Genomic DNA, 12,544 nt, shown 5'->3' with positions numbered 1-12,544 from the left:
TGCGCCCGTCGCCGTTACGCTCCAGCGGCAGGCCCGGCCGTGGGAAGTTTGTTCGAGGGTCTCCCGGCCTTCAAAGAAAAGTCCCGGGAGGTGGGGGCACCACCCTGCCGGGCCGCACCCCCGTGGAGCGGGCGACAAGGGGGCCCCGGCGCCCCCGGGCACAAAGAAAGCGCGCCAGAGGATGGCTAACGACCTTGGAAACTCCGGACCATTTTAGGGTTTAAGTCACCCTAACTGCCCTCCCTTTCCTCGCCGCTCTTTCTCTCCCGAATCCGCCCCCGTCCACCCGCTGCTTCACCAGCGGTGCCTTTTTCTGCTTTTTCTTTAAGAGAGTTGTCTGCGCTGGGCCCAGGAGGGGCCGCGCTGGGCGCGGGGCCCAGCCCTTCCCGCCACGCCCCGGGGCCGCCCTTCCCGCCGGAGCCGGCTGATTGATGGCCCCGACCGTCCCGGGTCCCCCGCCTCGGCTCGCCCGCGAGCCCGGCTGTGTGTTTTGGAAGCGGCGCAGCGGGCTGCAGCGCTGTGACGCCCGGAGCGGCCAGCGCCGCCCTTCCTTCCCCCCGGGCTCGGGCGGCGGCGCGGCGGCGGGTCCGGGCCGGGCGGGGCCGCGGGCTCCCGGGCGGAGGGCTACAGGGAGGGGACTTCGGGGCGGGGGCTCCAGGGCGGGGGCGCGGGGCCGGGCGGAGGGCGGAGGCCGCGCACGCCCAGCCCCACGGCCGCACCGCGCCCCGCGGGACAGGTTGGGCAGGCGGGGCGGCGCCCGGCTCCGGGGAATAATGAGTGTCTGTCAGGCCGTCCCCGGGTGACTGGGCGGGGCGGGGCGGAGGCGGCGCGGGAGGCGAGGGTGGCGGGGGAAGGGCGCAGGGCGGGGTGCGTGTTTGCGCTAGTGACTCGGCCGACCCCTCCGGCGGCTGCCTCCACCCAAGTGGGTGGGGACCCGCCCAGCCCGGGCGGCCGCGGCGGCTCCCTCTCCCCTCCCTGACCCTCCCACCCCGGGTCCCAGCCTCTACTTACCCCGCCAGCCCTGGGAGGCTCGCAGAGCGAGCGGCGCCGGCGTCATGTGACTGCCCGGAGTTGGTGCCAGGAGCCAGAGGGGAGCCAGGAGCGGAGCAGCGCGGAGCCGGGGCCCGAGCTGGAGCGCAGCGCGAGCGCCCGCCGAACCGAGCCGAGCCGCGCCCGCCGCACGCGCGCCAGTCCCCGTCCCCTGCGGCCGCCACCGCCAACGCCGCCGGGACTGGAGCGCTGACACCACTGCATCCGCGGGTTTCCAGGCAGCCCGGATCCGGGCCTTTATTTCTCGCCTGCAGCGCTCAGCCCCGCGCCTCGAAAAGTAAGTCCCCTCTCCCTCACCTTTCCTTCTCGCCCCGACTCCCGCTGCCCCCCTTTTCGACTCGTCCGGTTTCCTTTTTTTTCCCCCCAAGGGGGGGCGCGCAGTGAATGGGTTGGGGGTGCAGCGCGGAGGTTGGGGCGCTCCTGGGCTTGGGAAAGTGCAACAGCTCCAGGCAGCCGGGGGTTGGGGTGGAGGAGGAGGCGAGGAGGAGGGGGCCCCCGGGTTCAGCGGTGGAAAGTGTGGGATTGGGGAGAGCCACCGTGCGGATCGGCGGGTGCGGGGAGCGAGGCTGGCGGCGCCTGCCGCGGCCCCAGTTAGGGCGCGGGCGGGGGCTCACCTGTGTGGTCCCCCGACAGCCGCCCGCCCGCCCGCCCGCGATTCCCTCCAAAGCCCCAGAAATCTCAGTTCCCTCCGCGTGTGGCAACGTTGTTTGGAGAAAGGTAGCGCAGAGGCCGCGCGCTCCCGCTCCTCCCCCTCCTGTTCCCCCACCCCCCGCGCTCTCCCCCTCCCCCTCCCCGCCCTCCGCCTGCGCCCCCAGCAGCCCCCCTCCTCGGACGGGGCGTGCTGTCGCTCACCCGCCGGCGGAGCAAACTTGGAGCAGCTTCGCGGGCCTTCTGGGAAGAAACTTGGGGCGATTGGGAGTGAAGGCAAACATCCCAGTCTCGGTGCTGGAGCCCAGGAGCTGCCAGGGCGTCTGGATTCCCGAGGGCAGGAGAAAGAGCTGGCCGGGTTTGGAGAGTCCTCCTCCGGTGCAAGGAGAACCTGCCGCAGTGTCTGGAGCAAGGATTGCAGCGTGGCTGGAGGCGGAGAACGCCTTAGGCAACTGCCCGCAGTGTTAGGGACCCGAGCCGGGTGGGGACTGAGGGACGGATCCCTGGACCCGCACCCTTGGGACCTACCTTTCCGAGTGGCTTATTTGGAGATGGCAGACAATACCTGGAATTGTCATAGCTACTTCTTTGGCAGATAAAAGAGAGAACACTCTACGCTGCTTTAAATTTTACAGCAATATACAATAATACTAGATGAAGAACGTGTGAATGGGACTTTTTTAAAGTCAGGTTAAACGGAAATTGGTAATTGCTCACCTTCTTGTATTTCACTAAAATAAACATTTTACACTGAATTTTTTTTTTACTCAGAATGTATTTTTCCATTAATGTCATCCAAGACACTTAAATGTATTTATATTCTCACAAGAATCTAGTATATGGAGAAAAGTATGAAGTAGTGTTCTGAGTTCATTTAGATTTAGTATCTGTAATTATTAAGCAAAATCAAGTGGGGAATAGGGCAGTTGTTCACTATAGGTTATTCCACAGAACAATTTTGTGCTGTCCTTTGCTGAGTGCTTTATGTATGAATTTGAGGAGCATTTTTAAGAGAGAAATCCATCTGGATGATAATCTGCCTAGCCCAAGAGAAGACTTGCTTCTAGGGAAAAAACAATTTAATAACACTAACCTCTTCAAAATTTTGTGAGTTAGTATCTTTAAAAGAGTTAGTAGTATCTTTAAAAGAGTGGATGAGTTTCTTCTGACTTGAAACATGGATTATGGGAGTTGCCCTTATTCTGGTAACAGAACCTGAAATGGGATGTTTGATTAATTTCATTTAGCTCCCTAGAGAAACTGATATCTCAATTTCTACAGTCAGTGGGGTTTGCTGCAGAACTGTTAGAAGAAAGCAGCCTAATGTACTGTGGGTGAGGTCAGTGAAGATAGGCTGTAAGGAGCATTCTGTTTGCATGAGGAATGCAAGTATGAAAATCCTAACGTGAGAACAACAAAAGTAACTGCTTAGACCACAGAACCTTGTCAGAGGTAAAACATGACAACATAGCTTTGGAGAGAGCTATTGTTTTTTTCTCTGCAAAGTTTCTAAATTAAAACCCAATCTTCTGGTTGCTATGGACACAGTGATGCCTTTTTTTTCTTCTTTTTTTCTTTTTTTTTTTTTTTTACCTGTAGTTATGTCTGCACACAGATTCTTAAATCTCTGCTAATAGAAACCTGAGTTAAACAGTACTGGCTAACAAAATAAAGAGAAAAATCAGAAAAGGACTAGTGAGTGGATTTTGCTACCTTAAAAATACCTAAAGGAAAAACATTTTAGGATATCTTACACAAATTGATACTCTATTCTGCAGATTGTATAACAATTTTGGATTAAATGAAATATCAGGAACAGAATCAGATTCTCAAAAGGTGGATTTTTGTAAATGTGTGTACATGTAGAACAGATGTGCAGCTGTGTGGAAGTATCTTCGTAACTATGCAGTTGAAAAAGACAGTGAAAATTTGGGGTGACTCTAGATGTCCCACACTCTTCATCTTAGAATTTAGTTCTGTGGCTCAGGGACACTTACAGTTGGTCCCACTTCGGTTATGTGGAATGACCCCAGTGTCAACTGAATTCTCAGCAGCTGTGCTGTCTCATTTTCCTCTTGATGCTCTGAGGCTGAACAGTGATCATTACCCTATTACCTTAACCCAGAATTTGATCGTGACTAGAGACCATCCATTAGGATGGGGGAGAAAGAGACAAAAGAAATTGGTAGGGAGGCTGGTGTTAATTAGGAAGGTTTCTGCTGCTTGAATATGATAAAATCACATGTTCACTTACGGTGTTTACTGTATGTGGAAGCTCCTATTTGTAAATAGGGCAGGTCCCCTGTATAAAGCTGGTGTTATTATTCACACCCATAGAACAAACACCTCCACCCCCCTGTTGTTGTCTTAAAAAACTCCAGCTGCTCATGAATATAGGGTCAGGGAGGGCCGGCTAAATGTTTCTCTGTGCTTTCTCTCCAGCACAGCCAGCAGAGCTGTTTCCTGTTCTTTGTTTCAAGGCTGGGGTTTGCGTCATACATTCCAAGTGGCATATGTGTGCTCTTTCCTGTTTCAGGCTGTTTTCTGGTAGATCAGTAGCCCAGACCAGGCCATGGTCCCTGCCCCTAAACTCCCTATCCCCACCCAGGGAGTTATCATGTCTCTACACACTTACGATTGCCTAAGACGCCTGTGTTATGTCATAATGAGAAGTCAGTTAACCTTTTCACATACACCCTTTGCTCCCATGTGTTTGTATGGGTGAATAAATGCATTTACCTTTTTTAGTTTATCATTGCCAGCTTGTGATTTTAAGAAATGTGTGTGCATGTTGGCTAGAAATCTAAAGGAGGTTGTTTTGTTTGTTTGTTTTTCATTCTTGTTTTGAGATAGGCATTTTGCCCTGAAGCTGTCAATTTTGGATGGGGTTACCACCTTACAGTTTTAAGAAGATCTAGCATGATCTGAAGGATGTGGCTCACCCTTGCATTTCACACAGGACATTCAAGGCACAGGAGGCTTCATGGGATGGAGAACTCAAGCAGCCTTGGCAGCTTGGACAGACTTGGAAGTCTTGCTTATGTTTTAAGGGAGAAATCTTCTATTGAAGCAAAACATAAGATGTATTGAGAGTACTACAGGATTATTTCTTTTTAAGGACAAAGATTTGACTGTATGCTGCATCTGATTTCCAAACTGTTCTAAGAATAAAAAGCTCAAAAAAAAGGAGAACTGGAATAAGTTCATTTAATGATAGTTTGGAAATTTTTAACCTTATATTTTGAAGACAGAAGGAGAATGCTCTTGTTTTTATTGTTTTACAGTAACAACTTTCTCATAATCCACCCCCTTTTTTTTGGTATATTCTGTCAGTTGTGAGTTAGCAAATTTCTGGATTAACCATTTAAAACCTACTTTAACAAACTATTTTTCTGTGGTTCTCCGGAAATGAAGTTTTAAAAACAAGGTTGGAAAAGAAAACTTTTGACAAGTTTCCCCCTTAAATGTCTTATTTGGGGATTTTCTCTAAAATCTAAAGGAATTATCTGCAGTGTTCTCTAATGGAATTGATGGAATGAGTTGCTGAGGAAGCACATCAGGCCCTACCTATTCTTCCCCAAATCGGTAATAATAATAATAATAATGCTTTGGTTTTAACATCTCTTCCCATCACGTTTTTCTTTGATAGATAAAAGGGAAATGCACAATATGCTATTAAGAAACCTACTAGGGTCAAATAGTAGGATATTGACAACCTTCCAAGAAAAAAGATGGGAGTTTGGAAAGTTTCAATAAGATTTTTCCTTTCTTCTTTGGAGGAAGCAAACTTGCAATACTAAGCTGCTTGTAGGACAAGAGGCCTTTAAACTAAATTCATAAGTAACCCAAATTGAAGTAAGGTTTTTGGTTTAGTTCCAAAGTTGTGAACAATTCAACTAGATTTGGTAGACTGAGTCTTTATTTGGCTAACCCCAAATCATTCTTTCCTCCCTATTTGTTGGGAGAGGGAGGTGGTTAATAGAGGTGATTAGGATCTAATATGTTCTGTCAGGAAAAATTCTGCAAGCTTTTAAATGTAAGCTAAACAGTTGGGGAAAATTGTACCAGTCTGATAGTTATTATAATTACCAAAAAAGTGAGGGAGGTGAACACAATAGTTTCATCTCTAAACCATGTAAATCATTTATCTCCATACCTCCCCTTTTTAGATACTTGCCTTCTTAATTTGTCCAAATCAACATTTCTGCTATAAAATGAACAGCTTTCTTAAGTGGTTCTTACTCTCTGTTTTCACACCCAGTTGTGTTTAAGAAAAATAAATACAGGCAACCTCATCCTTTAAGTATCAGGAATTACATTATTCTGGAAATTGGGTTTCTTTCTGAAGTGCTTCAGTTATCATTGGTTATAGCTTAAAAAAAAAATCCTAGAGACATAAAACAATTGATATCTGGTTTGCTAATATGTAGTATTCCAGCCAAAACTCATGATGGAGTGAGTTGGAAGGGAAGGATTAGGATGGCTTTTAGCATTCTCATTTTCAAGCCTGATCTGTCCCTTTCTTAGACCCCATTTCTCATCTGAAGCAGTAATGCCAGAGCTCGAGACAGGAAACCAGACAGCAGTCTGCCCTGATAAGAGAGGGCATTGTCTAAGGAAGGTAGCCCTGCTTTCCCCTCCTCAACTCTCCTTCCTTGAAATTTAGTAGTAATAAGAGACACAATGCTATAGACACAGTTTCTGAACCAGAACTAGGACTGTTTTTTCCCACAGCAAATATATGTATGTATATACATATATACACATACATATATATACACACACACACACACACACATATGTATGTCTCTATGTATATCCTTTTAACTGGCTCTGTGCGTTTTCTGGAAAATCACCATAGTTAAATGGCACATTAGAAAAAATTATCAGTATATTTTGTATCTATTGGTCAGAGTATTTAATAGTAAGTTTCTTTCTCTAGCAAAGCAGATTCCTAGAGCTATTGGAAACTCATTCCTTTGTGTTGGCAGGCCGAATACATTATCACTTCCCCCATCTCATTATTAAGGGGAGCTGGAGACTGAATGTAGTCAGCTAAGTGGCCCTTCAGCCCGTGCATTCCGTGTAACCCTGGGTCTAGCTCTTACCCTCTTCCCGGAAGGGGGTGCCTCCTGAGACAGCCCCCTTCCAAGAGGACCCTGAAGGAGCCCAGCTTAACCTGGGACATGCTTAAGATGGTTGCCAATCTCTAGAAGGCCTGGGGCTCTCCAGAGATGGCCTGGAGCTAGTCTCAACCCAGATCAGTGGAGTTTGGTCAAATCTAGACAGAAGAGGTCCAGCAGACACTGAGGTCAGCGCCTTCTACCCTGGAGAGCGACCTGTGATCCAGTGTGGGGTTTTTCTCCTTTGTCCCATATGCTCTTCATTCTACTGTTCTCCGAGTCTAATCACTGAAATCCACTCTTCTGTTTGTTCTTGCACTTTACACCCTGGTACCTTCCAAAGCTTTGCACCTCCAAACCGCTAACATTAGGAAGTTCAAGTTCCTGTTCCACTTAGTTCTCCAGACAAGGGTGTTTTGTCTCCCAAGCCTCCTGAGTAAAGTTTTCACATTTACTTAGCGTTTCGGGTTTTAGAAGATGATTTTAAGGCTAGCTGCACTGGCCCCTGGGCAGATTTTCCTTGTGTGAACCCCTTGTGTACAGTCACTCTGAGGCCCTTGCCCTTCATTTTATCCTAGCATGTAAGAAGGGTAGTTTGACATCCATTCATGTATTCATCTCACAAGTATTTACTGAGCACCTACTCATTAGAGCTAATCTAAGATTGCAGTCATTTTTCTCAGTTATGCCACAAAATGGAGTAGGTCCAGAGTGATCTGAAAAGTCACTTGGAAATCGTAATTGTCTGCTGGAACCTCCCCATGGCACTGCCTTCCATGGGCCAGTGTGGCACACACCCCCCACGCCCGTGGCCCCAGGGGAGTGCCCCAACTATAAGATGATTCTCCTTGAGAGTGAGTCCCATAGCACAGAGTGGAGCAGAACAGCAAGAGCCGCGAGTCTGCAGTGGACAGACTTGGCTTCTGGCTGCAGCTCCAGCCAGCTCTGTGAATTTGGGCGAGTCTTTTCACCTCTGTTCCTCCATTTCCTCATTTCTAAAATGGGGACGAGGACCTGACCCTTCCACCTTTGTACAGTTATTATGAGGATTTCCGTATTTACTTGGGTGAAGCTGCCAGTTTTTTCTGAACAGTTTTATGGATGCACTGGCTAATAATCGGCTAATTTGGGGCCTTCAGAGTGTGTCTTTTGATGTTGCGTCCAGGCATGCGCTGAGACAGGGGAGGCATCAGGGACCAGCGGGAAGGAGTTGCAGTCACCACTGCTGTAAATACACTGCCCCTGGTTCCAGATCCCCGAATGACAGACCTGTCTGCAGAACTCTCCATCCCACTCTTGATGTGTGTTGTCCCCTGCCAGGGAGACAGCAGGGTGGAGTGCCAGGTCCACCACCAGCCTTGAAGTCTGACTACTTGGGGTTCAAATCCCAGCTCTACCACTTTACCAGCTGTGTCATCTTGGGCAGATTAATTTACCTCTCTGTTTCGGTGTTATCAGTAAAATGGGAAGGTAGTACCTCCCCACCTCATAGGAATGAAATGACACAGTCCATGTAAAGAACAGCACCCAGAGAGTGCCAGTAGGAAACCTGTGACATCACTGAGCCCCTGGCTTTCCTTGGTCAATAGAAGAGGCTTAAAACAAAACAAAGCGAGTGTTTGTTACACACACACCTTGAAGTCGCCTCTTTCTCTTCTCTCTTGCTGTCATTTTTTTTCCCCCTGTTACACACACACACACACACACCTTGAAGTCGCCTCTTTCTCTTCTCTCTTGCTGTCATTTTTTTTTCCCCTTATATTAGGTGTTTTTTTTTGTTTGTTTGTTCGTTTTGCGGTACGCGGGCCTCTCACTGCTGTGGCCTCTCCCGTTGCGGGACGCAGGCTCAGCGGCCATGGCTCACGGGCCCAGCTGCTCCGTGGCATGTGGGATCTTCCCAGACAGGGGCATGAACCCGTGTCCCCTGCATCGGCAGGCAGACTCTCAACCACTGCGCTAACCTACTGTTAGCGGTTTGGAGGGAAGCCCCAACCTATCTTAGGTTTTAAAACAGAATAGAGACCTTGACACTAGACTTGTTTAGAAGATCTGTGGGTGGGTAAAAAAAAAAAAATCAGGATGATGCTGATAAGGTCTCCGGAGGACCCGGAACAGGCAAGGTTAAGGTTAGGAGCATACCTTTTTTTTGAGGAAGTTTGGTTTAATAGGTTTCCTATAGGTTAGGTCCCCTTACTCCTATTACTTATTTAAGGGAGGTTTGTTTGTTTGTTTGTTTTTATTTAAGGGAGATTTCAAGTGCATTCGAAGGGAAAGGGAAGTGACTGTGGGACTCCTCATACCGGCTCAGTGCTTTTGTATTCACTCCTTTGGGCCGGGCAAAAAACTTAGTGGACGTTCCCGATCTCCTCTGGGGAGCAGGGAGGGAGCCCCTCTAAGGGGATGTAAAGCACTCCTGTCCTCAGGTGCTGCCAGTCCGGGTGGTGGTCCTGGGCAGACCATTTGTAAAGTAGAAAGGCGCAGCCTATCTAGGTAAGAAGAGGGGGCCTCAGATTGGTCAGGGAGCGATCAGCTGGCTGCACCAAGCGGCGAGGGCCTTGAGCTGGTCTTTGAAGAATTAGGAGGATTTAGATAAGCCGGAAGGGGACGGGCATTCCACCCTGGTTGCCCAGCGTCAGGGCCGAAAATGAACAAAGGCGGGGTAGGGAGGCGGGGGTGGGGGGGACAGGGCAACCAGCGTGGAGGGTGCCTGGTGGAGCTGGGGCCGCTGGTAGGAGAGGGGACGCTGAGCGTGGTGCTTGAACTGACTCTGCAAGCCCTGGGGGTCCCGTTGGAGGAAGGTTTGGGAGCTTGGGAAAGACCAGCTGAGAAGAGGGCTTTGAAAAATGTAGGTGGCAGGGGCGTCAGGATGGATTCTCCATCCTGGGATGGACTAGTGGAGGTGAGACCCCAGTAACACAGTCTTGAGGTACTGAGGGCCTGGCCCCCTGGTGGCAGCGGTAGGTGTGGAGAGAAAAGTTGGGGAGGAAGGCTTAAAAGATGACCTCTAGGCTTCCACGGTGAGTGACGAGAAGATAAGGCAAGTGGGGGAGGGGAGCAAGGAGGAGGAGGGTTTCCGTCTGGGAGGGGTTGAATTCTCTTACATAGCACTGGTGCAAAATGCTTTTTTGTTTGTTTACTTTTGAAGGAAGAGGGCAGTATTAGCTCAGTTCCACATCCAGAGGTTCTGTGGCTCTGAAATAAACGTTTAATGGAGCATCCTCAGGAGCCGGGGGAAATACCACCACTTCTTTCTGGTTATTTGCAAGGTTCCAGCCATCTCCGCTCAGACTGGAATTTCCAGGAACTGTCAGCTGACCTGAGCCAATTGGTCCCTCCCAGTGCTCCCCGCCCCCCGGCAGGGCGGGGCCCCATGGGTGGAGGCCCCTTAGGGTGGAGTTGGGTGGGTCTCCAGTGATAGGGCACCCAGCGGAGAGGCAGACGGAGGCAGTGGCCTCACGCAGCCCTTCTGGGTCTGATTATATAACACTTCACAGAAGAAAACTGAGGGCTGAGGCAGACCTTGTAAGATGTGTACACAGCAGGAGTACACATTCGAGGTGCTTTTCAATTGAGTTGAGGTGGCTCGCCCTTAAAACTAAAATACAAAATTGTCCGAGAGCGTGAAGGACGAAACTGAGTATGTATCCTCAGTAGGGAAAATGATGAGTGTTCGCTAAAATTTCTTTAAGAAAGATGTTGTAGGCCAGTAACTAGGTGGCCTTGAACTTGAGAGTTTACTAAAGGGTATGGGCTTGGGTTTCCCCTCCCCCACCCCTGCTCTGCTGGGCTCCAGCTGGAAATGTGTAGGGAGGTTGCTTGGTTGTTACCTTTGCACCTGTCCTTATTTACATGCAAAGGCAATTGCTTCACTTGGTCTTTCCGAAGTACAGGGTGTGGGCAGAATCTTATCTGAAGCCATGTCCTGTTTGGACAAGTCAGACTGCCTTGGCAACTCTCCATAGGGTGGAGCAGATGGGCGGATGCAGGAAAGTAAAGTTGGGTGGCTCGTTAGCCGAGAGGGGAGAGGGCGGATTGTTTGCTCATGGGTCATTACAGTTAATCTGAAACTAAGTAATTAACTTCTTCCCCATTTACAAAACATTTTCATGTAAAATAACTAATTTATGAGGGGCAAAGATTCAGGAGTGTTCCATGGAGTTTTTCCTTTCGCACCAGCAATAGAAGACTGAGCTAGGAGACAGATCACCGAGTGACGTGAAAACGAGACGCCTTTCCAGGTAGGTGCCAGCATTTGGCTGTCCTGAAAGGAGGCTCTGACTTAGAAATGCCTGCTTACATCTGTTGTCTGGCCTCTTGTATTTCTGGCCAGAGCAGCTGCCTTTAAATATTCAACTCCTGGGAGCTCTTGGAAGAGTTTGGGTACAAAAGTAAAGAAAGAAAATTTCTTTGGAAAGGAAGTTTAGCTACAGGGATGTTGCCTGCCTGCCCTGGTCCTCCTCCTGACCAAGAATTACACACACACACACATTTTTTGTTTGTTTGTTTTAACTCTTTTCTTAATTTTTTCCCCTGAAGCTCCTTTGAGGAGGAAGGGGTGAGGCAAGGCAACATGCTTCCCTCCTTTAACATCCAGACACTTGGGAGAATTGAAAGGGGCGCTTACAGACGGTGTGTTGGTTTGACCATCCTGTTTTTCTCCTTACACCTGGCTGAGGTCGGCTAGGAAACAGATTAGCTTTGAGGGAGGCAGGTAATCTGGAGCCTTAGGGTCAGGCTGGGCTGGGGGAGAAGAATACAGGGACCCTTTGAGTGCATTAAACAGGAGATGAGAAGGGACAATGTCAGAAGCAAATCCTGATATATCACCAAGAAATTGACTTGAGATGCGCACATTCTCTCTCCAGACCCCCCTCCGTCCCCCGCCTCACACCTCTCTCTCTCTGTGTCATGCTTCTAAGGAAGGGGCAGTTATTTATAAGGTTGTTTCTGTAATAAAATGAGCTGTAGCTTCAAGACAAGCTACTTTCAAAGGAGGCTGGCAACATAACCTCCTCTTACATTAGGGCCTGTCTGTATTTCTAAGCTCTGCGGCTTATTTGTACCCTCATAAAGCAATTGTTGAGTAGGCCTCTTGGAGGGCTGGAAAGGAGACGAAACTATATTGCTTGTGAAACTTCATGTAAGCGATTCACCAAAGCTTTTTAAGACGTAAACATGCGGTTGTGCATTTTGGCAAAATTCTGAGCCTTCTTTTGACATCTGAAAAGTCAGAAATATAAGTAGAGAGAGTGTGAAGGGAAATCTCTTTCTTCCTTTTGGAGGAAAATTCAGTTGTATTGGCCCTTCCCAGCAAAAGAACACGGTTAGGGGAAGATGACATTTGTTCCAGTGATGGAAGATTATTTTGGCAATGGTGATGTTCCTATATTTTTGCTTTTAAGCACCTTGATAACTTAGAAGTTTTTTTTAAACCAGTTTTGCCACTTTTTTTCCTCTTGTAAATGCAGTTGTGTTATCCTGGGATTGCTAGTTTAGAATGTATGTTTCCTAAGCTAGTTAATAAACACAACTAAGATGTAAATGTGTTAATGTTTGGGAAATAGTTGTGAGAAAAAACAGAACCATTTTGGGGGGCCTTCTCGTCTCTGTGCTAAGAATTCCTGAGCCTAGTTAAAACCCCACCACGTTTAAAGACCTTGGTGTTGGCAAACTCAATTTACCGCCTCTGTCCTAGTCTTTATACTTGTTTTAGTGCGCCACCT

General features: G+C 48.7%; 1 protein-coding gene across 3 annotated transcripts in view; it reads left to right on the top strand.

The window, feature by feature from the left end:
• The first annotated feature begins 922 nt into the window (after positions 1–922).
• The window catches only part of KLF3 (KLF transcription factor 3), a 36,849-nt gene continuing 25,227 nt past the window's right edge, over positions 923–12,544 (top strand). Inside the window, exons 1-2 of one of the 3 annotated variants that reach the window (XM_027103170.1) lie at positions 1,213–1,327; positions 10,998–11,059. The gene's annotated coding sequence lies outside the window, so the exon portion shown is untranslated. Of the gene's footprint in view, positions 1,328–10,997; positions 11,060–12,544 lie in introns of all 3 variants that reach the window. The other 2 variants (XM_027103171.1, XM_027103172.1) reach the window with 2 other exon arrangements.

The sequence above is a fragment of the Aethalodelphis obliquidens genome, unplaced genomic scaffold, assembly GCF_003676395.1.
Source record: "Aethalodelphis obliquidens isolate GAN/ISIS:26980383/991018 unplaced genomic scaffold, ASM367639v1 scaffold6, whole genome shotgun sequence".
Classification (NCBI taxonomy): domain Eukaryota; kingdom Metazoa; phylum Chordata; class Mammalia; order Artiodactyla; family Delphinidae; genus Aethalodelphis; species Aethalodelphis obliquidens.
This window is presented reverse-complemented; position numbering and strand designations above follow the sequence as displayed.